Source organism: Eriocheir sinensis, chromosome 1 (assembly GCF_024679095.1).
Source record: "Eriocheir sinensis breed Jianghai 21 chromosome 1, ASM2467909v1, whole genome shotgun sequence".
Taxonomy (NCBI): domain Eukaryota; kingdom Metazoa; phylum Arthropoda; class Malacostraca; order Decapoda; family Varunidae; genus Eriocheir; species Eriocheir sinensis.
Window position 1 is genome coordinate 32,699,006 of NC_066509.1, and position 26,911 is coordinate 32,725,916.

Sequence of the window (26,911 nt, forward strand, 5' to 3'; positions counted from 1 at the left end):
TTGTACTAAAATAAAATGATACATTGGGAAAAGACACAGGTTAGGAGGTTAGGAGGAGGTAAAGTGTGTAATTAAGGTGACGGACGGGGTGGTAATGCGCGTGTCAGCCCCACCACACTGAAACCTCCTTGAACCTGAACTTGAGGGGTGGAGAGTGACAGGGTTGGTGGAAGAATGGGGGTTAGGGGGAGGTAACGTGTGGAATTAAGGTGAAAGACGGACGGGGTGGTAACGCGCGTGTCGTCCCCCACGAGTAAAAGATAGGGAAAGGTATGGGAAGGGAGAGATGGTGAAGGGTGAAGGGGAGAGGAAGGGAGAAGGGGAAGGAGAGGGGAGGAGGAAGGATGGGGAAGAAGGGGGAGGAGGATCAGGAAGAGGTGGCGAAGGGAGAAGTGAGAGGAAGGGGAAGGGAAAAGGGGAGGAAGGACTGGGGAGAAGATAAGGAAAGGTATGGGAAGGGAGAGGTGGTGAGGGGTGAAGGGAAGTGGAGAGGAAAGGGGAAATAAGGGGAGAAAAGGTTAGGGTGAGGGGAGAAGAGGGGAAGAAGTCAAACATAGCAAAGGGGCGACTAAGGGATAAAGGGAAGGGGAAAGTGGGGGTAATGGAGAGAGAAAGGGAGGAGGGAGAAACAGGGAAAGGAAGAGCGATAAAAAGTGACGGAGGAAAAAGAAAAAAAACGAGAGAAAGGGGAAAAGGTAGGTATGTAAGGATAAGGGGAGGAGGGAGAAGTATTGAGAGGTAAGAAAGGGAGGGAAAAACACAGGGAAGAACAGAGGAGTGAAAATGAAGAATAATATTTTATTTTATTTTTTCATTTGAAAGATAAGATAAGAAATGTAGCCACACACATGCATCGAATCACTCCCCACAGATGCGACACTCTTGAACGATTTGTTCCGTAGAAGTGGCACCGTTCCGTGGGATGTGTTCCTCTGCACGGCGATTGTAGTCAGCTGGCGAGCCGTTCCTCTCAGTGTGTTTGTGGTGCTTCTTGGCACTCCTCAGTCATTGTTATAAATCACCAGTCAACGACAGTTACTGTTCAGCGGGTATTGAGAAATGCACCCGCAATGTACGTCAACTGTACGTCGCTGAACATTTGAGTTTGATCACGACTCTGTGTACTCGCCCGGTGCTCGCAGAAAATCACCACCACTCGGCTTGGCGCCTCTCTTGACACGACTTCTGGTGCGGGGGTTGATGCCTGGATTTGTCTGTCCATAGAAATGCCTTGGTTCGTATCTTGGCGAGACGTAGCTGCTTGAGTTGTGCTGGCGGTGCTGTGAGTGACGGTTGTTTATGCAGTTGTGTGCAGCATTCCGGCCACTGTTTTGCTGGAAGGAGTCGTTGCTCCGCTGTGTCGGCCTCCCGAGGTGCCGAGGTGCTCCTCGCAGCGAGTTAGAGGCGAATCTAACGGGCTGGTGGTGAGGCCTCGAGGTAAAGTTGGGAGACTGAGTGGTTTCCAGCGGCGCGGCGTATCTGAAGTAGTCGTGGCCACGGTACAGCTCACGTTCCTTAACGGGGGCGCGGAGGTTACCAAGGTTGAAGCCCACATGTTTTGGACAGGTGGACCGTGGCATCTTTTCTCCCTTAAGGATACCTTTAGGAGACTTCCCTCCAATAGTGGTATTCATCGGTGTACAGCCTGCTTCTCTAACTGTTTGCTCCTGTAGTGTATTGTGTTTGTTTACTGCGTCCTTTACTGGCCCTTCCTGTGGCTTCATTTTTGTTTCCTTTACCTTCTGCGGCTGAGAACGAATGCTGGAGAGAGGGAAGCCATACTTGAAGTAGTCGTAGCCACAGTACAGCTCACGATCCTTGACGAAAGTGTTCAAGTTTTGGAAGTCAAAGCGGAGGCATTTATTAGCGGTGCTGGCCGTCTTTCCTTTCTTGAGGATCCCTGTGAGATGTTGTGGCTCAGTGTTTTTGTTGTCTGAATCTGCTGCTTTCTCTGTTGCTGTTTTCTGAGGCTCTGACAGTTTGTTTACAGCTTCCTTTGGTGGCTCTTTCTGTGGCGTCACTGTTCTTTCCTTTAGCTTTTGCAGCTCAGAAGGAATGCTGGAGAGAGGGAAGCCATACTTGAAGTAGTCGTAGCCACAGTACAGTTCACGATCCTTGACGAAAGCGTTCAGGTTTTGGAAGTTGAACCTGACAATTTTCTTGACCGTGTTTTGAGGTGCATCCTGCTTTTTGAGGCTGCTTTTGAGGGGCTTCTTTGGTGGCTCGGTAACTGCCTTGCCCCTGCTGGAAGGAGCGTCCCCAGCAGTGCCTTGATGCTCGGAGGGGAGCTCTTTGATCTTTTTTCTCTTGACCTTGAGCTGAGTAATGATCAGAGTTTGAACACTCTTGCCACGGCTCTCCGGCGTCCAGTCCTTTACTGCGACTGTTGTTTCGTCCAGTGGCTTGTTGGCCCTTTCTCTCTTGACCAAGTGGACTGTAATGATGAGGGTTTGAGGCCTCTTGCCATTGCCCTCCTTTCCTCCATTTCCTACCACACCGTCAGCATCCTGGGTGTCGGAGGGAAGTTCCTCCTCCACCACAGCGAGAGGCTGAGCTGCGTTCTGCAGGCAGACCAGGCTCAGGGACGCTTGTCCCTGTTCGCCCGCATCGTCCTGGGCACCCGCGTTTTTTATTTCCTCGACGAAAGAGTCGAGGTCCTCGGAGGGCTGCGTGCCCGCCTGGCGAAGAGCCAGTCGAAGCACCCGCAGCAGTTAGCCTTCTTCATCTTTTTTTGTTGAGTCATTTTAATGTAAATGAACACTGTTTAGCAGGAACGTGCAGGTCATCAACGTTGTGCTCTTCTGGGATGGTTTATTCTCGTCGTGTGCTGCCTTGGCTCCACCGACCACTGGGAAGAGGTGGCGAAGGGAGAAGAGAGAGGAAGGGGAAGGGAAAGGGGGAGGAAGGATTGGGGAGAAGATAAGGAAAGGTATGGAAAGGGAGAGGTGGTGAGGGGTGAAGGGAAGTGGAGAGGGAAGGGGAAATAAGGGGAGAAAAGGTTAGGGTGAGAGGAGAAGAGGGGAAGGGAAGGAAAGGGAAGAAGTCAAACATAGCAAAGAGGCGACTGAGGGATAAAGGGAAGGGGAAAGTGGGGGTAATGGAGAGAGAAAGGGAAGAGGGAGAAACAGGGAAAGGGAGAGCGAAAAAGTGACGAAGGAAAAGAAAAAAACGAGAGAAAGGAGAGAAAGGGGAAAAGGAAGGTGGGTAAGGATAAGGTGGAGGAGGGAGAAGTATTGAGAGGTATAGAGAAACATAGCTATAAGCAGAGTATAGGAAACATAGCTTAATTCACGACTCGCAGCATGGGTTCACGAAAGGTAGGTCATGCCTCACCAATCTCTTGTCCTTTTACAATAAAGTATTTGAGGCGGTAGACAGAGATGAAAATTTTGATGTAATCTATCTTGGTTTTAGTAACGCATTTGACAAAGTTCCTCACCAACAACTGTTGCTTAAACTACAGGCTCACGGAGTAGAGGGTAAAGTTTTGAACTGGGTCACGGCGTGGCTTAGCAATAGGAAGCAAAGTGTGCAAATCAATGGTAAAAGATCTGACTGGGGATGTGTTACGAATGGGGTCCCACAATATTTGGTTTTAGGTCCACGTTTGTTTATTATTTATATCAATGACTTAGAGAATAAGTAGTGATGTCAGTAAGTTTGCAGATGATACCAAGATCGGTAGAGTAATTGAGTCGGATCAGGACGCTAGTATTCTCTAGGATGAACTAAACAGATTGTATGACTGGGCGGATAAATGGCAGATGGAGTTCAATGTAGGGAAGTGCAGTATTCTGAGTGTAGGTAGGAACAACCCCTCACTTAACTATTGCTTAAATGACACTCCCATAAGCAGGTCTGGAAGCGAGAGGGATTTAGTGGTCTAAGTGTGCTCTGATCTCCGCCAAAGGGCACAATGCATTCAAGCTAGAAATCAAGCAAACAGGGTACTGGTATATATTTTAAGGAGTGTAAGTAACAGAAGCGCCTAAGTCTTCCTCAAACGATATTATTAGCATTAGTTAGACCTCATCTTGATTATGCGGTTCAGTTCTGGTCACCTTACTATAGCTTTTTTTTTTTTTTTTTTTTTTTACGTCGTTGCCTGTTGCACCGGTAGGCATCTTCCTGGTGGGGCCTGATGGTCGGCCCAAGGCTTCTTCCAGGTGGGGCCTGATGGTCGGCCCAGCCCGTTCTGGCGCAGGCGAGTGTTTATAGTGGCGCCATCTTGCATTGGCTCATGCTGCCCCCCGGAACTCGTTCTTGATTCGCTTGGATTTTTCCTCTAGAGTCTGGGTTGATGGGTGGTCTTCAGGACAGCATGTGGGTAGTTTTAAGCCACTCGGCGGTGACTGAAAAATCCGAGTGGTAGCGTGGGGATTCGAACCCGCGTCGTCCATCACGCGGTGAATGTGGGCCCAGTACGCTACCAGTTCGGCCACCGCCGAATGGATATCAAAATGTTAGAATCGGTGCAAAGGAGGATGATTCAGGGATTGAGAAACTTGCCATGCGAGAAAAGACTCAAACAGTTAAACTTGCATTCTCTAGAAAGGCGAAGGGTGCGTGGAGACATGATCGAGGTTTATAATGAATGGCTTTAATAAGGGGGATATTCATAAGAGGTACGACCGGGTAGGACACGAAGTAATGGGTTTAAACTGGATAAATTCAGATTCAACAGGGACATAGGCAAAAATTGGTTTATTAACAGGGTGGTGGATGAGTGGAATAGGCTTAGCAGTCATGTGGTGAGTGCCAATACAATTTTAACATTAAAAATTATATTAGATAAATTCATGAACAGCGATATTAGGTGGGGTTAGATTCACTTGAGCTTAGGTTCAAAGGAGCTGCCTTGTACAGGCCTACCGGCCTCCTGCAGACTCCTACGTTCTTATGTTCTTATGTTATCTATCTCTTGTTGTCCTCTTCCTTTATTCTCTTTACTTACTTTCTTCCTCCCCTTTTCTGTTATTCTTTTCTTTTCCTCTCTTCCCTACTTCTTATTTCTCTTATTTTCTTCATTCTATCTCTTCCGTCACTCCTTTTTCCTCTTCTTACTCTCTCCCATTCTCTTTTCTTCCTTTCTTCCTCCCGTTTCTTATTATGCTGTTCTCTTTTCCTTCCCTACTTTCTTCCTATCTTTTATCATTTGGTCCTCTCTTATCTTCATCCCTGTCTTTTATCATCCTCCTCTCTCCCTTTCTCCCTGCCCTTCTTTTCATCTCCTTTCTTCCTTATTTCCTATCTTCTTTCGTTTCTTCATTCCTCTCTCTCTTACGTTCACCCTCCTCTCCTCCTTCCCGTTATCCTCTGCCTCGCTTTCCTTGTCTTCCTTCCTCTCTCCCTCCCCTTCCTTGTAATCTTTTCCCCTCTTACTTCTGTACTTTCTTCCCGTCTTTTATCGTTCGTTTCTCTCAGTTTCTTCCTCCCTGTATTGTTATTCTTTTCCTTTCCTCTTGTTTACTTACTTTCTCCCTCGACCTCTTTTTAGCCTTTCCTCGTTTCCATCGTTTCTTGCTTCCTATCTTTTTCTTTTTATTCCTTCTCTTTTTTTCCTATCCATTATCTTCTCTAACCTTTACTCTTTCCTTCCCTTCGTTTCCTTCACACTCCTTTCCCGTTCTTCATTTCCCTATATCAATTCTCTTCCCATTCATTATTTTTTTCTCCCCCTTTCCTTTCGTCCCCTTCCCTTCCCTTTCCTTCAGTCCCCCTTCGCTTCTCTCTTTCCCTCCCCATTCCATTCATTCCAAAGATTATAATGTTCACCTAAGCTGCTTCCTAATATAGTCCAATCTGTTTTGAGAGAGAGAGAGAGAGAGAGAGAGAGAGAGAGAGAGAGAGAGAGAGAGAGAGAGAGAGAGAGAGAGAGAGAGAGAGAGAGAGAAGAGAGAGAGAAAACTAATAAAAAAAAAGAACCAAAAGCAGGACCACGGGAAGAAAAATTAACAAGGAGTAGCAGAAGTAAGACAAGTAGAAGAAGGTGACCCCCAACACACACACACACACACACACACACACACACTCCTTCGCCCGTAACTTGCCGCGCCGAGCTAAAGTGTCCAACTCGTCAAAGTGAGCAAGAATCCGTGCATTAAAACGGCGGACAGGCGGACGGGGGGGGGTTGGTGGGGGCGAGGGGGGGGGGGGGGAGGTGGAGGAGTCAAAGAGAAAAAGGTGAATCGAAAGGTACGAGGAGGGAGCGGAAATGGGCAATAATGACAAAGGGAGATAGAATGAGGATGAGATAGAAAAAAAATATTCCGATGACCAGGAGCGAATAGAGTTATGTAAGAGGAGGTAGAGGTGGAAAATGTTGACATAGGGAGGAAGAAAAAGGGTGCGTGTGCAAGAAAAAAAATGCGATGATCATGAGGAGAGTATAGGAATAGAAGAGAAAAGTATATGGTGAATCGAAAGGTAAAAAGAGGGAAAAATTAAGAAGGAAGTTAGATTTGGGGAACATTGCCACGACTCGAGGCAGAAAGTGTGCAAAGGAAAGGAAAATACCGATGATAAAGTTGAATAATGAAAGAACTCAGACAAAATACCTGACGTCAAGAGGTACAGGTTGTGAAAGAGAATATAGTCATAATGCATAAGGTAAAAAAAGGCTAATGGAAATGGTGACCGTGGTATAGTCCGTTTCATTCCGTTTCTCCACCAACAGAGCGGGAATTTTGATGGATGTGGCACCTGCGCATTTCTAGTTCGTGAATACGTGAAAATCAACTGTTGTGATAGACATTCGAGCTTATTTTTCAATAATATATTTGGATATTTATGCGTACAAAAAACAGTCAGTCATTTGCATCGAAAATCTAACATACAGGCACATGAAAAGACAAACTTTTATCAAACAACATAGTCACATCATGCTCGAACGATCTGTAGTTTTCAAATTCATTGACTGATAGCTCATTTCAGGTATATTAAAAGACATCTAGCTCTGCAAGCGCATGTAAATGATATTTTAATAATTTACTGCAAGTAAATTATGATTATTAATCGAAATAACATGAAATAGTAAATAATAACTGTTGAATGCGAAGATAGGCTATTTAGAATATTAGGCTACCCGTGCTGTTTACATGCAACACATCAAATTCCTTATATATAGACACTTCCAGAGTCAGATATCACTATGTACCTGAATGAGATGAAAAATGGGTATCTGAAAGGCCATGAATCGTTCGAGTATGATCAGACTATACTTTGTGATATACAAATTATTCTTTCGTGTGCTTGTATTTTTTTTTTTTTTTACGTTGGGCCTGATGGTCGGCCCAGCCTGTTCTGGAGGGGTGCGGTGTTTATAGTGGCGCCATCTTGCATTGGCTCATGCTGCCCCGGAACTCGTTCTGATTTCTTGGACGGCTTCTCTTCTAGTCCGGGGGTTGATGGTCTTTTCAGGACAGCATGGTAGTTTTAAGCCACTCGGCGGTGAGACTGAAAAATCCGGGTAGCGTGGTAGGATCGAGCCGCGCTCGTCGTCGCGCGGTGAATGGGGGCCAATGCGCTACACCCACATACCGCTACCCCTAGGTATGGTAGATTATCGATGCAAATTGGAGCGTTTGCGGTTCATTGAAAAGGACGTTTTTTTGTGTGTGTGTACACGAATATTCAAATATATCTCTGAAAATATAAAGTTGATCTTCACGCAATCACGGACTGACAATGCGCAGGTGCCACATGTACCTTCGTGAGTGGACAGACGGAATGAAACGGACTATAGTGTTGATAATGATGATAATGGTGGTGGTGGTGGTGGTGGTGCAGGCGGTAATGATGTTGACTGTGGTGGTGGTGTCTGCCTGGCTGGCTGGCTGGTCGTCCCCTTTGACATTCACTTTTTTATTAGTTTTATGCATCAGCGAAAACATAATTTGTTTTTTTAATGGAGAAATTTTATTTGTCCAGCTGATGCCGCGTCGCTCGTCTGCCTGGCGTTGGAGTGTGTTGCAGTGTATATTATTATTTTATCATTTTTATTATTATCAACATTTTCATTATCATTCACTCAGCAGAATATGTATAATAAGAACATAAGGAGTCTTCAAGATGTCAGTAAGCAGAGAATGAAATCTCTTGTCAAACTAACCCCGCCTAACCTTACCCAGGAATTCATATTACTTTTTTTTTCAATTTTTGTTATGATAATTATTTTTTTATCACTATTGTCATTATTACTGTTATTATTATTATTATTATTATTATTATTATTATTATTATTATTATTATTATTATTATCATCATCATTAGTAGTAGCAATATTTATTCCTTCTTCCTCTGTCAATCCTTCATATGTATTTTTTCTTCCTCCCTTTCCATTATATAGTCATTTTAGTTGCTTTTTTTACCATCATAGAAAATTTATTACCATTATCACCTATTAATACTGTTATCATTAGTATTCATTATCACAGAACACTTATCATTATCATCATTGTCAGCAGTCTCCTCATTATCCTTATATTCTCAATCTCTCTGCATCAACAAAGAAAGAACTCATCATCCATTACAATACCTTTTATTATTCATTCTTGTATTAATCATCAAAGTCCGTCTCTGTATCATTCACGAGCGCTGCAATGTATTGTCTTTGTTTCCATTTCGCATTCCATTAACCTTTGTATCGACATCCCATTCGCTACGTCACGCCTATTAACACACTCATAGGAAGGACACACGCCGCTTCCCATTCTCTCCCTCTCTAAAGCCCTGTCACGCGACCCTATACGAAGTAGTACACGGTGGGCATTTTTCCCTGAGTTAGTTGAGGCATCAAATTGTTTGTTTTCTTGTCTGGGTGAGCAACGGCGGTGGTGATGATCAACAGTGGTTGTTGTAATGATAGAGGTGGCCATGGTGGTAGTTGTTGTGGTGGTGGGGGTAGTACCAACGGTGGTAGTAGTAGCAGTAGTAGGGACAGTAATAGTAATAGTAGTAGGTAGTGGTAGGATAGTAGTAGTGGTAGTAGTAGCAGTAGTAGCAGCAGTAGTAGTAGTAGTAGTAGTAGTAATGGTAGTAGTAGTAGTAGTAGTAGTAGTAGTAATAATAATAATAATAATAATAATAATAATAATAATAATAATAATAATAATAATAATAATAATAATTATAGCAGCAATAATACGAAATAACAGCAAGCTCTACAAATTACAATGGCACCAATGCATTACCTCATCATGTACAGTCGCGATATGAAGTGATGTCGCCCCTGTCAAAATGTTTCGTACGGGAGCATTTGAAGGTAACGGAAGCGATGTGTATTTACTGTTTATGTTATAATGTTCCCTTTTAGTGATAATGTATAATACGTTGTGATGTAAAACACGGTAAAATAACATAGTATTACCTGAATTACAATTATACATTCATTTGCTTTAAAAAATGCAACTGCGAATGTCATGTACCCGCAACGAGCTTGCATTGCTCGCCCCCCCCCCCCCCCCTTACAGGGCCGCCATTTGGCCAAGGCCCTGTCCCCCTTTTTATGGGGGTTAATCTTAAAGAAAGGAATGTCATGTGTTGTCTTCAGTACCGAAGACAACCTTGAAATGATTTAGCTCACGTCGTGTGCTTATCTTTCCAAAACAGTTGTTATACGTTGATCAGATTTAGGCGATATATATATATATATATATATATATATATATATATATATATATATATATATATATATATATATATATATCTATATATATTCTGGGTCATTCCATGAACTGTCCTCTGCAGTTATTAATTCACACGCACAGTATGACACGAAGCGAATGGACAGTTACTGGCATTACTTTGCGTTTTATTGATCAAGAAACGATCAAATAATAAGGTTTCACATTAAACACCTTTTATTCACTATGATGGCTTCTTATCATAAGCATGGGCACTGAAATATATAGTAACATTGCTCAGTAACGATGATGAATGAAGAATACCTTCGTAGGTAGGGTTGCCATAATTATCTGAACTATCAAAATTCCGGACGTCTCTACGAACACTCGACCATAGCCTAATGTTTGGCAATGCTGCCATTAGCCTGCCCGCCCGCATCACCACCTCCATTTCAAAGTCATATTTTCTTATTTCCCCATCTTCCTCGATTATTCTATGGCACTTATAAGCTGTGGACATGTTCCACTGATCACCTCCAAGCATTAGAAGTCTACATGAAGCTTTTGTCATCGTTATATTGACCAAGAAAGGCAATGAAGTTTGCGATCGGCGGCAAAGAGTGAGGAGCTTGGAGTTACAAAACACGACTATTCTGAAGCTATTTATTCTTATTTTTCCATCTTCCACTATCCCTCGGTAGTTATAGGCTGTGGGCATCTTCCCTTTATTACTATCATGCATTAGAAGTCCACGGAAAGCTTTTGCTATCGTTATGTTGACCACGAAAGGCAAAGAGTCAGTCAGGGCTGAATAATAGGTATGGTGCACGGGCGATGACGTCATCATCATACGAGAGTATAAATTAAATAAATTACGCCATCCTAGTTTAGGATATCGACTAATTATGCATGTCCTATATATTGTGCATTTGTTAGATTTAGTGTTGCCAACAATGATCATGAAAAGATAATTTCACTTTCTGTTTGAGTAATATGTCGATAGTTATACTTCATTTGACTTGTTCCTTGGTGAACGAAAACACTTTGTGGCAAAATATTTCGACAACTCTTCATAAGACATCATTGAATATTTTTTTTCTATTTTTTTCTAGCTTCTAATATATATTTAGTTAAGTTATGATAAAGATACAGGAAAATAATGGTACTCTTGAAAATATATAACGATACTTGCGTGATCGAAAATAAACGTACACGGCGACATCACTTCATATCGCGACTGTACATTCATCGTGCCATATCATCACACTCCCAACATTGTTTATGCTTCCCTCCCTCCCCGCCACGACGCCTGTCGTCTCGTCAGTCCTCCTGCCACTACATTTTCCAATTAGTCATTTTTATCGTTTCTGCACTTTTACGTTCAGTTTTTTACATTGGTTTATTATATGGTTTCATTAATCCAATATCAATTTTTTTTCTGTTTTTCCCACTCATGATTTTTGTCAAGTCTGGTCATTCGTTTTTTTTTATCTCTATTCTTTTTTTTTCTCTTTCGTGTTATTCCATTATGTAACTCTTCAATGTAATTACTTTCTAACTTTTCTTTAACTCATTTTAATTTTTTTTTTTTTAGGCGTTAAATTCATTACGTTCTCTATATTTAGTTCCACGCATTTGTTGCAACATCATCACCACCACCATCATCATCGACACCTCAACACCACCAGTACCCCCCCACACACACACCAGTACCATCACCCCTTTCATCATCCTGTTACCTTTCCATCCTTTAGAAACCAGAGCTCCACCTGCATACTATAGCACTGGATTAATTACTTCTATTATTTGTATTATTATTATTATTATTATTATTATTATTATTATTATTATTATTATTATTATTATTGTTAATAGTATCAATTACTAAAACTGACAACCTATTCCATGTGTGTTCCATGATATATGCAAATACTCTGTGATTCAAGCACACACACACACACACACACACACACACACACATATTAAACGCATTCGCTCCGCTTTCATAAACATTATGAAAACATAAAAAAAGAAAAAAGAAAAACGAGCAGGGACTTTAAAATTCACCATTGAGGCAAGACTATGAGCAAAACAGTGATACACGCAAACTACCATTAAAATCGAAACTACAAGTTGCTCTGTTAACGAAAATTCTACCTTACGCAGGTCATGTTAAGGAAAAAATTCGCCTTCATAAAACTCAAACAAAATACTTATCCACAGTAGATATTTTCCCCGCTCATATATTACAAGTCATCCCTTCCTCGGCCATACATCACAGAGGGAGGATGGAGGAAGCAAGAGGAGCACTGGACCAGGAGAGGTGGCAGGGGAGGGGGAAGGGCCGAGAGAGGGAGGAGGGAAGAGAGGGAGGGAGACGAGGGGGGTGATGAGCGGAAGCCGGCAGACAAGAGAGGGGGAGGTGGAGTGGGAGAGAAGGGGGAAGTATGGGGAGGGATAAAGGCATAGTGGGGATATCGAAGGGGAAGAGGGAGTCGTACGAAGAGGAGGGGAGTGGGTAATGAAGGGGGACCAGCTGGGGGGATTGAAGTTAAAAGGGGTAAGAAAAGTCATATGGTGGGGGAGGGGCAAAGACAGCGAGAGGGGGGGAAGGGAAGGGGAGGGAGGACAAGGGGAGGGGAAGACAAGCTAGTTAGAGGAAGAGGCTGATCGCTAGTCATTATTACCTTGTTGAAACTCACAACATTCATACCATTATATTCATTCCGGTTTCTTTACTGCGAGGAGGGTAATCGCACGTGGTTTGTCTTGGTTGTGTGCTTTATTTTCAAGCGTTTTGTTCCTGATCGTCATTTGTTGTCCTTAGTGATCCGTCAAACCACAGCTGTAACAAGGACAACCTTATAGTCCCTTGTTTTACAGCTCAATGACCCTGGTGACTGGGGAAGGTTCGTCATATTTATAAGGAAAGCTGAAGTACCCTCAGGAATAGTTAGGCCACAGAAATAGGACGGGAATTCAGGTGTCAAGAAACAAGTCACTGAAGAACCTAAAAAGAGAGAGAGAGAGAGAGAGAGAGAGAGAGAGAGAGAGAGAGAGAGAGAGAGAGAGAGAGAGAGAGAGAGAGAGAGAGAGAGAGAGAGAGAGAGAGAGAGAGAGAGAGAGAGGTACTGTATATATAAAAAAAATACTCAAACAAAAAAAGGAATTAAAAGATTGCGTCGGGTGAAGTACAATGTTTCACCAGATTTGGTTAATGAGACGAGATGAGAGACGACGCGCCGGGCAGGTTCACTCAGGCACGCACGGAGCGACACTTTGCTCGGAACATTAGCAGGGAACCTTGATGAGCTCAGGATACTGCGCTCGTTACGACATTGCCGGAAGCCTTATGGACGCGGCAAGAATGACAAACACGTAATAGTTCAAAGCTAAAATAACCATACATTCATCAAAATCAACCATATGCATACGTCAAATCAACACATTATCGAGAATGAACACCACTGAATGCAGTTTCTCTAATACATTATCGAGACTTGCTTCGGCTTGTCTTACTCCCATATGACACTCCTCTCCCTCCCTCCCTCCTCTCTCCTCCCAGCAGCCTGAGGTGCGATGACTCTGAACATCACTCCCTCACGCCCACGCTCCCCGCCCCTTCACACCCTCATCAGTGTGTCAGGCTCAAGCCCCGCACACGCTACATACACGCCCGCCGCCTAGTCCCTCTCGTCAGGGCGGGAGGAAACGCGACTCACAAACACTCCGGATCACCGCCGCGGCGTCAACATCACCGGCCAGGCATCTATGACGTCACGGCCGGCAGCCAATCGCAGCACGGAACCTCCTCCTCCAAGTGTTACTACTTATTTGTCTTCACGGAAACCCTGAGTTTACTCCCCAGAAGGATTTAAACATGAAAAAGCCTAAAACCTCTGTAATAATCACCAATGGCCACGCGGGAAGGAGGAAACCGGGCAGGGCAAGGCTTCAGGCGGCAGGGCACTCACTCCATCCCACCCACCAGTCTCCCCTGCCTCACTTCTGGCCTAGCCTATACGCCGCGTATGATGCCCTGCAAGAACCACACCACACCGTTCCTCACCTTGATCCTCGCGTAGGGTCGCCTCAGCCCGCCGCCGCCAGCCACACGACACACGTCACGCGCGACACACCCGACGGGAACCTCAACACGCACGCCACACGTACACTTCCTCACTCCGGCACGCCGCGCGGACATGGTCACATTGACACCTGGGGCAGTTTGGTCGCTTTCCATCGAATAATAAGTATTGCTATTGAAATTTGCGACTAAACAATATTCATTCCATTGTTTAGTTGAATAATAACACTAAAATATCATGGCATTCCCTACGTTACTTCTCTGAGAGTTGGCAACACAAGGCGCCTTCTCTTTACGTCAGTGCCTCGCCACTCGCTTGTTACTGCCTACTGCCTAATATTTCACTATAAACGAAGGATTTTCCTCCATACTCCATGCCGTAAACCATTTATCTGCGTGAGTCGTCGCGGGGATCACTGCACAGTGTGTATATATATATATATATATATATATATATATATATATATATATATATAGATATATATATATATATATATATATATATATATATATATATATATATATATATATATATATATATATATATATATATATATATATATATATATATATATATATATATATATATATATATATATATATATATATATATATATATATATATATATATATATATATATATATATATAAGAACATACGGACGTAGGAGTCTGCAAGAGGCCGGTAGGCCTGTACAAGGCAGCTCCTTTGAACCTAAGCTCCCGTTTATCGAACCCCACCTAATATCGCTGTCCATGAATTTATCTAATCTATTTTTGAATGTGACAATTGTATTGGCACTCACCACATGACTGATCAGCCTATTCCACTCATTCACCACTCTGTTAGTAAACCAATTTTTGCCTATGTCCCTGTTGAATCTGAATTTATCCAATTTAAACCCATTACTACGTGTCCTACCCGGTTCTCTTACCAACAAAACCTTATGAATATCCCCCTTATTAAAGCCCTTCATCCATTTATAAACCTCTATCATGTCTCCACGCACCCTTCGCCTTTCTAGAGAATGCAAGTTTAACTGTTTGAGTCTTTCCTCGTATGGCAAGTTTCTCAACTCCTGAATCATCTTAGCCATCCTCCTCTGCACCGATTCTAGCATTTTTATATCCATTCTATAGTAAGGTGACCAGAACTGAACCGCATAATCAAGATGAGGTCTAACTAATGCTAAATATAGTTTGAGGAAGACTTCGGTGCTTCTGTTGCTTACGCTCCTTGAAATAAATCCCAGTACCCTATTAGCTCGATTTCTAGCTTGAATGCATTGTGCCCTTGGACGGAGATCAGAGCTCACTAAGACCCCTAAATCCCTCTCGCACCTAGACCTGTTTATGAGAGTGTCATTTAAGCAATAACGAGGGCTTCGTGGTGCAGTGGTTAGCACACTCGGCTCACAACCGAGAAAGCCCGGGTTCGATTCCCGGGCTAAGTGGAAAAATTTGGGCGGCTTTTCCGATACCCTACCCCCCTGTCCACCCAGCAGTGAATGGGTACCAGGTATTAATCGGGAGTTGTGTCCCGTCTCCTGAGATCTGTTCCCTTCTCCTATAATTCCTTCCCCTTCTGTCTCTCTCCGGCATATGACCACAGATGTTGCGCCGACTAAACTAAACTTTCCAACTTTAAGCAATAGTTATGTGAGGGGTTGTTCCTACCTACACTCAGAATACTGCACTTCCCTACATTGAACTCCATCTGCCATTTATCCGCCCAGTCATACAATCTGTTTAGTTCGTCCTGGAGAATACTAGCGTCTTGATCCGACTCAATTACTCTACCGATCTTGGTATCATCTGCAAACTTACTGACATGACTTCTAATTCCTGTATCTAAGTCATTGATATAAATAATAAACAAAAGTGGACCTAATACCGAACCTTGTGGGACCCCACTCGTAGCACATCCCCAGTCAGATTTTTTACCATTGATTTGTACTCTTTGTTTCCTATTGCTAAGCCACGCCGTAACCCAGTTCAAAACTTTACCCTCTACTCCGTGAGCCTGTAATTTAAGCAACAGTCGTTGGTTAGGAACTTTGTCAAACGCTTTACTAAAATCAAGATAGATTACATCATAATTTTCATCTATGTCTACCGCCTCAAATACTTTATTGAAGAATGACAAGAGATTGGTGAGGCATGACCTATCTTTCGTGAACCCATGCTGCGAGTCGTGAATTAAGCTATGTTTCTCTAGATGCTCCCGAATGTTCCTGGCTATTATGGACTCCAGCATCTTGCCAATAACCGATGTTAAGCTAATTGGGCGATAGTTTGAGGCAGCTGACCTGTCCCCCTTTTTGAAAATCGGCGTCACATTAGCTACTTTCCATAGGCTGGGCACATAACCAGTATTTATATATATATATATATATATATATATATATATATATATATATATATATATATATATATATATATATATATATATATATATATATATATATATATATATATATATATCACCTTTCCACTTGACCTTTGTATCTGATCGCCAGTATGGGTTCCGCAAGGGCGTTCTACTGGTGATCTCCTAGCCTTCTTAACTGACTCTTGGTCATCCTCTCTTAGCCGTTTCGGTGAAACTTTTGCTATTGCGCTGGACATATCAAAAGCTTTTGATAGGGTCTGGCACAAATCTTTGCTTTCAAAACTACCCTCCTACGGTTTCTATCCTTCTCTCTGTACCTTTATCTCCAGTTTCCTTTCTGACTGTTCTATTTCTGCCGTGGTAGACGGTCACTGTTCTTCTCCTAAATCTATTAACAGTGGTGTCCCACAGGGTTCTGTCCTATCTCCCACTCTTTTTCTGTTGTTCATTGATGATCTTCTTTCCAAAACGAACTGTCCTATCCATTCCTACGCCGATGATTCCACTCTGCATTATTCAACTTCTTTTAATAGAAGACCCACCCTTCAGGAACTTAACGACTCAAGGCTGGAGACTGCAGAACGCTTAGCCTCAGACCTTACTATTATTTCCGATTGGGGCAAGAAGAACCTGGTGTCCTTCAACGCCTCAAAACACAGTTTCTCCACCTATCCACTGACACAATCTTCCAAACAACTATCCCCTATTCTTTGACAACACCCAGCTATCACCTTCCTCAACACTAAACATTCTCGGTCTATCCTTAACTCAAAATCTCAACTGGAAACTTCATATCTCATCTCTTACTAAATCAGCTTCCTCGAGGCTGGGCGTTCTTCTCCCCTGCACAGTTGCTGTCCATATACAGGGGCCTTGTCCGCCCTCGTATGGAGTATGCATCTCATGTGGGGGGCTCCACCACACAGCTCTTCTGGACAGAGTGGAGGCTAAGGCTCTTCGTCTCATCAGCTCTCCTCCTCATATTGATAGTCTTCTACCTCTTAAATTCCGCCGCAATGTTGCCTCTCTATCTTCTATCGATATTTCCACGCTGACTGCTCTTCTGAACTTGCTAACTGCATGCCTCCCCCCCTCCCGCGGCCCCGCTGCACTCGACTTTCTACTCATGCTCATCCCTATACTGTCCAAACCCTTATGCAAGAGTTAACCAGCATCTTCACTCTTTCATCCCTCACGCTGGTAAACTCTGGAACAATCTTCCTTCATCTGTATTTCCTCCTGCCTACGACTTAAACTCTTTCAAGAGGAGGGTATCAGGACACCTCTCCTCCCAAAACTGACCTATCTTTCGGCCACCTCTTTGGATTCTTTTTAGGAGCAGTGAGTAGCGGGCTTTTTTTTCATTAATGTTTGCTTTTTGTGTGCCCTTGAACTGTCTCCTTTGCTGTAAAAAAAAAAAATATATATATATATATATATATATATATATATATATATATATATATATATATATATATATATATATATATATATATATATATACATATTTCAATTGCATGGTTGATTTCTTTGTGCAAGCTTGTTGGAGACAAAAAGGATTTTTCTGATTTGGTTAGGAAATTACTGTATTTACAACAACAGCCTCAAGTTCAGGAGTGGAGAAGATTTTTTCTTCAGTTGGTCTTGTTCATGCTAAGCTTAGAAATAGGTTAGGGACAGAAAAAGCTGCAAAACTCGTTTTCATTTAAAAAAAAACATAACCTAGGGTCATCACAGAAAGCCTGTGGTGAACTTGGTGAACTCCATAGTTAGGTACAGTAAACTAAGGTACTTAATTGAAGATTAATGCATGTGTAAAGACCTAGTCAATGAAGACTACATTTTGCTGAAAAAGTTTAAAAAATCCTTCAAATATTTTCTGGTACTTAAATTCAGGAATCAGGAATCATACATCTTAAACGAATTCTATCTCCTTAATTTACATAAGTATTTACCATATGTATTACATTGATACATAGATTAGGCAACATAGATATGATATATCTTCTCCAGGATAGGCCTAATTTACAACTCAAAAATATTTCAAGGATTAATTCATCTCAGTTGTCAGTTCCTACTTATAAATATATAATAATGTAGGATTTTTTTTGGGGGGGGAGCTATATACCTTGAAGAGAATAAATGAATCATTGCACATGAATAGGTCGTTTTACTTTACCATCTTTGGAGCACATCATTTAACTTATGGAATACTTTTAGTCAAAAAAATAAAAAGTAAATTAAAAAAAAAATCATGATTTTTGGGGGAAAAAATCAATGATTTAATCATTTGATTAAATCAATCTGATTTAATTATTGCCAACCCTGATAAGGTGGCGGTGGCCTAGTGGATAAGGTGGTGAGCTTGGGATCGGACTGATGTCGACGCATGGGTTCGAATCCCCACCAGTGCTACCTTGAAACTTTGTGTCATTTGCCGAGTGGCTTAAAATCACCTACATGTCACCCTGACACCCGAGTTCTAGTTGCATAGCAATAAAGATGAGCTTTGGGTTGGTAACATGGGCCTTTCAACCCGCGGTATAAAACCACCACTATAAAACGGGCCTGCTGCTCTGAGCAACACCGAAGAGGCATAATTTGCATACGGTGCATATGGGCTAACACGTAAAAAAAAAAAAAAAACAAAAAAAACATTGATATATATATATATATATATATTTATATATATATATATATATATATATATATATATATGGTGGTGGTGATGGTGATGGTGGTGGTGGGAGGGGGAGTACACGGGACAAGGAAAGCTATCGAAGTGGGTGTGTTTATGGATGTGGACGAGCGGAGGGAAAGGGGGAAAGAAAGAAAAAGAAATCATTGTATTACTACCAGGATCTGTGCAAACAATCTGGACATTTATAGTAAAAAGCGCAAGTAACCGAGACACCAAGAACACCTGAATCAAATAACTGTATCTGGCACTGATCAGGTTATGCATCCCTCGGCGCAGTGGTTAGCATCCCTGACTACAAGTCTGCGGGCCAGGGTTCGAATCCCGGCCTTGGCAGTCGGAGTGCAGCCCACCTAGCTGTTCATCCTTCTCTTCGGGATGGTCGATGAATGAATATCTGGGGAAAGCTGGGGAAGGCAAGATGTGGAAACCCGGATGTTACACTGGCCCTTTGTCGGGGTAATGAATTCTTATCCACCACAGGTTCAAAGGACCAACGGGACGGAGATGAGCACCGCCGCCACGCGCAGCTGTAGGATATGCTTTCAACTTTACCTTTTGTTGATTAGGTCCCACCTGGGTCATCCTTTTTTTCTCTTTGTGCCGCCATTACAGAATGCATATAGGCTCCCTCGAATCAGTACACGAATGAATGATTAAAATGCTCCAAGGATTTAGATTTTACAGCCAGAGAACAATTAAAAACCTTAACTTACACTCTTTTCAAAGGCGTAGACCTCGAGGAGATGCAAATGAGGTTTCTGAATAGGTTAAAGGGATTGGCAAGGGAGTTCCTGATGAAACACGTATAAAAACATGCACAGAGAAAAAAACAACAACAATGGATACAGATTATAGATGAATTTAGGTTGAGGAAGGAAATGGCAAGGAATTATTTCACGACCAGGTGGTGGCAGGGGAATGGAACAAAATGGGCAGACACCATTGAAAGATTTCAGTAGAGGTTAGACACATTTATGGCTGGGCAGGGAGTTTGGTGAATCAACCATTCCCAGGAGGCGCCGTGTGTACGCCGACTGGCCTCCTGTTGTCTGCATATATCCTTATGCACCCTCCTGTATATAGTGGTCATGACGATGGCCTCGCACACTTCGGAGCTTTTTTCTTCCTATAGTTATCTTGCGCTGGTTAAGCCTAGAGGCCCCCCCTCCCCCTTCCCCTAAGGTAACAGTGGGGGGGTCTTCTTGGTTAGTTTGGTGTAAAGTGACTACAGAGACCTTAGCAACGCACTGATTTGCGCCCTTAAAGGTATGCCATTCAGCTCTAGACTCAGGACCATGCAATGTCAACTCCACGCTACCCAAAACGGCGTGTCCGAAACCGAGGTGACGTGTTGAATGGAATTCCTATACACGTGTATCCACTACCTGGACAAATGGCAAACAAAACCCACTACGAGCTCCTGGGCGTGAAGCCCGAGGCCACCCTGCAGGAGATCAAGAAAGCCTACCACCGCCTCGCCCTCAAAATTCACCCTGACAAGAACCCGAATGACGTGAACGCTAAGACAAAATTCCAGCAGCTGCAGCAGGTGATGGAGACGCTCTCCGACCCCGATTCACGGGCCCGATACGACGCACGGATAAGGAGCACGGCCAGTCAGGCCAAGGCTCCGGGGAGGAAGCCTTCCTACTCGGCCTCTTCTTCTTCGGCTTCCTCCTCCTCGTACGCGTCCTCCTCCTACCACTACTCCTCCTCCTCCTCTGCAGGCTCCTTTTCAACACCGAAATCTAAAGCTAAATCGTTTCACAAAAATAAACAGAAAAGAAACAAGGAGACTGAAGTAGGCTCGACGGCCTACATGTGGCACCTCCTATTTCCCTTCAGATATAAGACGATCGCAATAGACAACACCTCGCCCAAGGAGAAGAAGGCCAGGAAGAGGAAGCGGTACCGACAAAACAAGAAGAAGAAGTCGTCGTTTCACTAAGAAGGGACGCCGGGATGGCAGTCAGGAGTGAGGCGTCAGGAAGGCTTTTGAACCTACATCATTCTATCAGTTTCTCTTTTTCCTTTCTTACTAACTCATATGTTTCCCAGTTCCATCTCTTCCCAAAGTCAGACCCAGCATATACGTATATACTTTCCCTGTGTCGGAGTATTCATTAATGTTCTTTCTATTACGATATCCTATTTTTACTGTTATTGGGACTTAGAGTAAAGCAACTTATCAATATTACTTCATTTTTTTCCATTGCTTTTCTCGGGTTGTGTAGTGCGCTGTTGCTTCGTGTGTCCCAGTAAGCGTTGTGCCTGCTTCCCTTCATATTTCGAAGCCGTGTTGTATGTCTGGTCATTTTTCAGTTCTCTCAAGGAAGTGTCTTAGTCTGCCGTCAACTGTTCTTCATTCTTTTCCCTTGCACTTTTATTTTTCTTTCTCCTACTTTTCCTCCTGCTCCATGTTTACAGACTCCTGTTAGCCTAAGATGTCTTGAGTTACCATGACTTGCAACATTTAAATTTCCTTCCTTCTGCCTATCGTTCTTATCAGTATTGCTGGTACTGTTCTTCTTGTTATATTCATCTCCATCCTGAATGTCGTTGCTGTTGTCTTCGTATCCTCACTTCGAGTCCAGCTAACGGCCCATTCAGTTCTCGAACTTGCCGTTTTCTTGTGGTTTGACGCCCCGCCGCTTGGCCCCGCGAAGACACACACTCGGCCAGGTTCACCGAGGCGAGATCTTGTGTCTGTCGTTTATCGCTCGGCCTGACCCAGAGAAAAGGCGAAAAGAGGAGGCATACAACACGATGATGGGGGAATAGTTTTTATGTTCTTATTGTGGTATATATATATATATATATATATATATATATATATATATATATATATATATATATATATATATATATATATATATTATTTTTTTTTTTATTTTTTTTTTTATTTTTTTTACGTTGCTGTCCATTGCGCCGGTTGGCATCTTCCCGGTGGGTCATGATGGTCGACCCAAGGCTTCTTCCCGGTGGGGCCTGATGGTCGGCCCAGCCCGTTCTAGCGCAGGCGAGTGTTTATAGTGGCGCCATCTTGCATTGGCTCGTGCTGCCCCCCGGAACTCGTTCTTGATTCGCTTGGACGGCTTCCTCTAGAGTCCGGGTTGATGGGTGGTCCTCAGGACAGCATGTGGGTAGTTTTAAGCCACTCGGCGGTGACTGAAAAATCCGAGGTGGTAGCGTGGGGATTCGAACCCGCGTCGTCCATCACGCGGTGAATGTGGGCCCAGTACGCAACCAGTTCAGCCACCGCCTACCCAATATATACATATATATATATATATATATATATATATATATATATATATATATATATATATATATATATATATATATATATACCACAATAAGAACATATAAACTATTTCCCCATCATCGTGTTGTATGCCTCCTCTTTATATATATATATATATATATATATATATATATATATATATATATATATATATATATATATATATATATATATATATATATATATATATATATATATATATATATATATATATATATATATATATATATATATATATATATATATATATATATATATATATATATATATATATATATATATATATATATATATATATATATATATATATATATATATATATATATATATATATATATATATATATATATATATATATATATATATATATATATATATATATATATATATATATATATATATATATATATATATATATATATATATATATATACACATAATAATGCGGCCCTTATAACCTTGAAACCATGTCAAACAAAATTTCTACCCTCGTACATACAACCAGGTATTCTTCCTTCCCAAGTGTCGTGAATCAGACAAAAGTTCCTGATATTCCTTTAATAATTTCATTCCTTAATTACAACCAGGCACCTCATCAACCATTACAAGAACAAAACAATTCTCCCGCACTACAACAGGTGTTCTCCCCCCCCAGGTGTCGTGGATCAGGCGCCAGGACCTGCACGTGCTGACCACAGGTAACTTCACGTACACGACGGACACGAGGTTCCGCGCGCTGCACCTGCCCGGCTCTCCCTTTTGGAGCCTGGAGGTGGACCGGCCCACCATCACCGACTCCGGCCTCTACGAGTGCCAGGTGTCCACGCAGTCCAAGATATTCCGCCGCTTCAGGCTCAGCGTTGTGGGTGAGTGGAGGGGGGGGTATAGGGTGTGTGGGTGTGTTTCGGGTGGAGGAAGGGTGGGTATAAGGTGATGAAGGTGGGTACATCTTTTTTTTGTTTGTTTGTTTTTGCCATTAGCTGGGCTATTAGGCCATGGGTAAAGGGTGAGTGGGTGTGTTTGGGGAGGGAGGGATGGGCACAGGGTGTGCACGAATGGAGAAAGGTTGAGTACAGGGTGTGAGGGTGTGTTGGAGGTGGAGGAAGGGTGAGTGAGGTGTGTGTGTGTGTGTGTGTGACACACACACACACTGGTGGGGTGCCTCCTAGTGGGAAGACGGGACGGGAGGGGGAAGCGCTTAACTTACGTGAACTGAACGTGTACAAATTACAAGTGTAGTCAGTCCTCGCTCTGGAGATGGCGGCTCCGGGGGAAGGAACATGCAAAAATGGACCCACAAAAATTTACTTCCCCGACTCTTCCCACGTAGCCTTGTTACTCACACCGATTTGTGGGAAATTCCCATGAAGTGGCAACACTGGACTGTGTGTGTGTGTGTGTGTGTGTGTGTGTGTGTGTGTGTGTGTGTGTGAGGGAGATGAGAGGGCATGATGAAAGGATGGGCATAACCTCACAGAAAACTTAGAGATAAACAAGGCAAAAGGAAGGATTAAGAACAGTGGGGGAAGAGAAAGATAAATGAGGAAGAAAATATATAGGGCGAGAAAATGGGAAGCAAAGAGACGTGTGAAGGTAGTGAGAGGTGATGAAAGTGTTAAACGAAGAGATGGATAAGAAAAGAAGGGACAGAAGAGAAAAGGAAAAGAAAAATAATTAAAAGGAATGAAAATGAAAAGATAAAGAGTAAAAGAAAGAAGGAAAGGTGAAGCAAAAATTATGCGTCAGGAAGAAAAGAAAAGAAAAGAATGAGGGAAAAAGAGAGAACAGGAAACACAAGGCTTGGAGGGAATGAAAAAACAGAAAAATTACTAACAAGGAAGAAAAGATAAAGAACCACGGATACAAAAAAAGAGGAAGGAACAAACTAGGGAAATAGTGATAAGAAAAAAAAAATCAAGAAGGCAAGGAATTAAAAACAATAGAGCTGAGAAAAAAAGTGACAGGAAGAGAGAAAGCAAGAGAGAGAGAGGAGGAAAAAAAGGACAGGCCTGCGGGTGGAGTGACGGAGGAGGCGAGGTGTGGCGGCAGAAAAAGGGAGATGACGAGAGGCTAATGGATGACGATGGAGTGAGGGATGGGGCTGGGAGGAAGAAGAAAGGGAGACTGGATGAGGGATAGTATGAGAGGAATGGTTAGGTTACGAAGGAAAGAAGGAGAAGAGGAAGAAATGAAGACAAGAGACAAATGGAATGGGGAACGGAGTGGAGTGCGAGAAGAAAGTGGATGGGAGGAGAGGTAAAAGGAGAAATGAGGAGGAAAAAGAAAGGTTAGGTTACAAAGGAAAGGAGGAGATGAGAGAGGAAGATAAGAGACTAAAGGGGCCTTCCCACATAGGAAACTTTTGATGGAAACTCCACCGTGACCCCAGTGCAACTAGTTGCAGCGGTGTTACAGCGGTGTTTCCTCCGAGTCACAGCGGTGTTTCCATGAGTCACGCCGGTGTTTCCATTGTTTCCACGAGTAGCGTCTTGATGGAAACTTTTTTGAACTGTCCAAAAAAGTCACAGCGGAGTCACGCCGGTGTTTCCGTGAGCCCGTGCTACGGCGGAGTCACAGCGGAGTTACAACGGAGTCACCACGGAGTTTCCTCGTACACCACGCTGTCACAGCGGTGTTGCAGCGGTGTTTCCATGATGGTGGAGGAAAACGCGTTGTAACACCGGGGTAACTCTGCTGCAACTGTGGAAACACCGCCGTGACACCACTGCAACACCGGCGTGACTCCGTTACAACTATGGAAACACCGCCGTAACACCACTACAACACCACCGTGACTCCGTTGTAACTATGGAAACACCGCCGTGACACCACTACAACTCCTCCTACCTCTTATCAGAGAGTTGTGGGTACAGTCGGATACGATAAAAGTGTAACCTCCAGGTTTGGCAAGGAAGTTAGCCCGTTTCGGACACCCCCCTCTCTCCCGACCGCTCAACCAATAGCTTTCGCGACCTGGTCATGACCTGACCTGAATGGCTGGATGACATATACTGCTCTCTCTCTCTCTCTCTCTCTCTCTCTCTCTCTCTCTCTCTCTCTCTCTCTCTCTCTCTCTCTCTCTCTCTCTCTCTCTCTCTCTCTCTCTTCCAGCCCACCTCTCCCAGCTAATCCCCCTACTCAGATAGACACACCTGCACACATATCATATCTGTCCGTCTCCCTTCCTCACACATTAACGCGAAGACATCTCCAATACCCCTACACACACACACACACACACACACACACACACACACACACACACACACACACACACACACACTGAAAAGTATTTCTTCATAGTGCTGTTCATCTTTACATTTATTAGTGAATAGAAATATACACACACACACACACACACACACACACACACACACACACACACACACTCCGTTTATTACTTGAGATAATTATTAGAAAAGCTACATGTGTATGCACTGCAATATAAAAAAAAAGTTTATTATATAACTTACTTTATTAAAGAGTAGCAATACACACACATTCTCTCTAATTACTTTATGAAATATTAAAAGAACTTTATATTTATTTTTCTTTAGAACTCAGTACAACAGTTGCACTTCATGACATGTTGTCTTGCCAATGGACTCTACCTGCAGGCGAGTTATAGTACTCCTTCCAGTATTCCCTTAGTCTTTCCTGACGCAGTTGAAGTGTTCCTGACGAGAGGTTCCACTGGTACAAGGTTATCCCCTTCTCTCCATTAGCCTGGTATCACTTCGTGTGTTTCTGGGTCTTCCACGTCAATCTGCCTGGAATGTTCGGTAGGGTATCTCATTTGTAATAGGTTATGGAGGCAGCAAACAGCCATAACCACCGACTCTACGTTCTTCGGAAGTAAGGGGATTGTTGAAAGAAGACACATGAATCTGGAATTGGTTCTATATAATCTGATTTGCTATTACGAAATCTTAACTGTTATATTCTCTCTCTCTCTCTCTCTCTCTCTCTCTCTCTCTCTCTCTCTCTCTCTCTCTCTCTCTCTCTCTCTCTCTCTCTCTCTCTCTCTCTCTCTCTCTCTCTCTCTCTCTCTCTCTCTCTCTCTCTCTCTCTCTCTCTCTCTCTCTCTCCAGTTCCCTAGTTTGGTTGTTATCTTCTTCCCCTTCCTCCCTCATTTATTCATTGCCTTATCTTCGTTCCATTTCCCTATTAATAAACATACATTCGCCTTTATTCTCTCTTTCTTCGTGCTTCTTCTGTTTCTCCAATGTCTATATTTCTTTGCTTTGTTTCTTTTCTTCAGCGTTTATCCTTATTTTGTATCATCATAACCTCATTGATTGTAATATTTCCCTTTTCCTTTTTCATTTCATTCTTTTTTTACTAAATCCCTTCTAAAACACCTCCTCTTTGCATCATTCTTCTCTTTTGTTTTCTTCTTTTTGTAACTTTTCCTTTCGTAGCTCTACTGCCAATTATTTTTTTTTCTTTCATTCTCATAGTCTTTTAATCACCTGGATTTTTTTTCCATTCTCCTCGTCCTTTTCGCTCTCCGTCTATTTCTCCTTTTCTGTTTTATTTATTTATCTTCCTTACATCTCTAGTCTTCCTCCTTTCCTTCTTCTTACATTTAAAATATACTTTCTCTGACCTCTCCTATTAGTCTGTCTTCTCCTTCCCCTTTGTCCATCATCCATCAACGCCTTTTTTCCCTATCTCCCTTCCTCCTAGTTCCTTCTTCTTCCTCTCTCTAATCACGCTACCCTCACCAACACTCCCTCTTCCTCCATTCTTCTTCCTCTCCCCTCCTTTATTGACCTTTCCTCCACTTCCGTCCTCCATCTTCC

At 42.8% G+C, this 26,911-nt stretch overlaps 1 protein-coding gene across 1 annotated transcript in view; it reads left to right on the top strand.

Moving 5' to 3' along the window:
- The window catches only part of LOC126995964 (uncharacterized), an 89,350-nt gene that overhangs the window by 39,722 nt on the left and 22,717 nt on the right, over nt 1-26,911 (top strand). Inside the window, exon 2 of the mRNA XM_050855906.1 lies at nt 22,762-22,972. The gene's annotated coding sequence lies outside the window, so the exon portion shown is untranslated. The remainder of the gene's footprint in view (nt 1-22,761; nt 22,973-26,911) is intronic.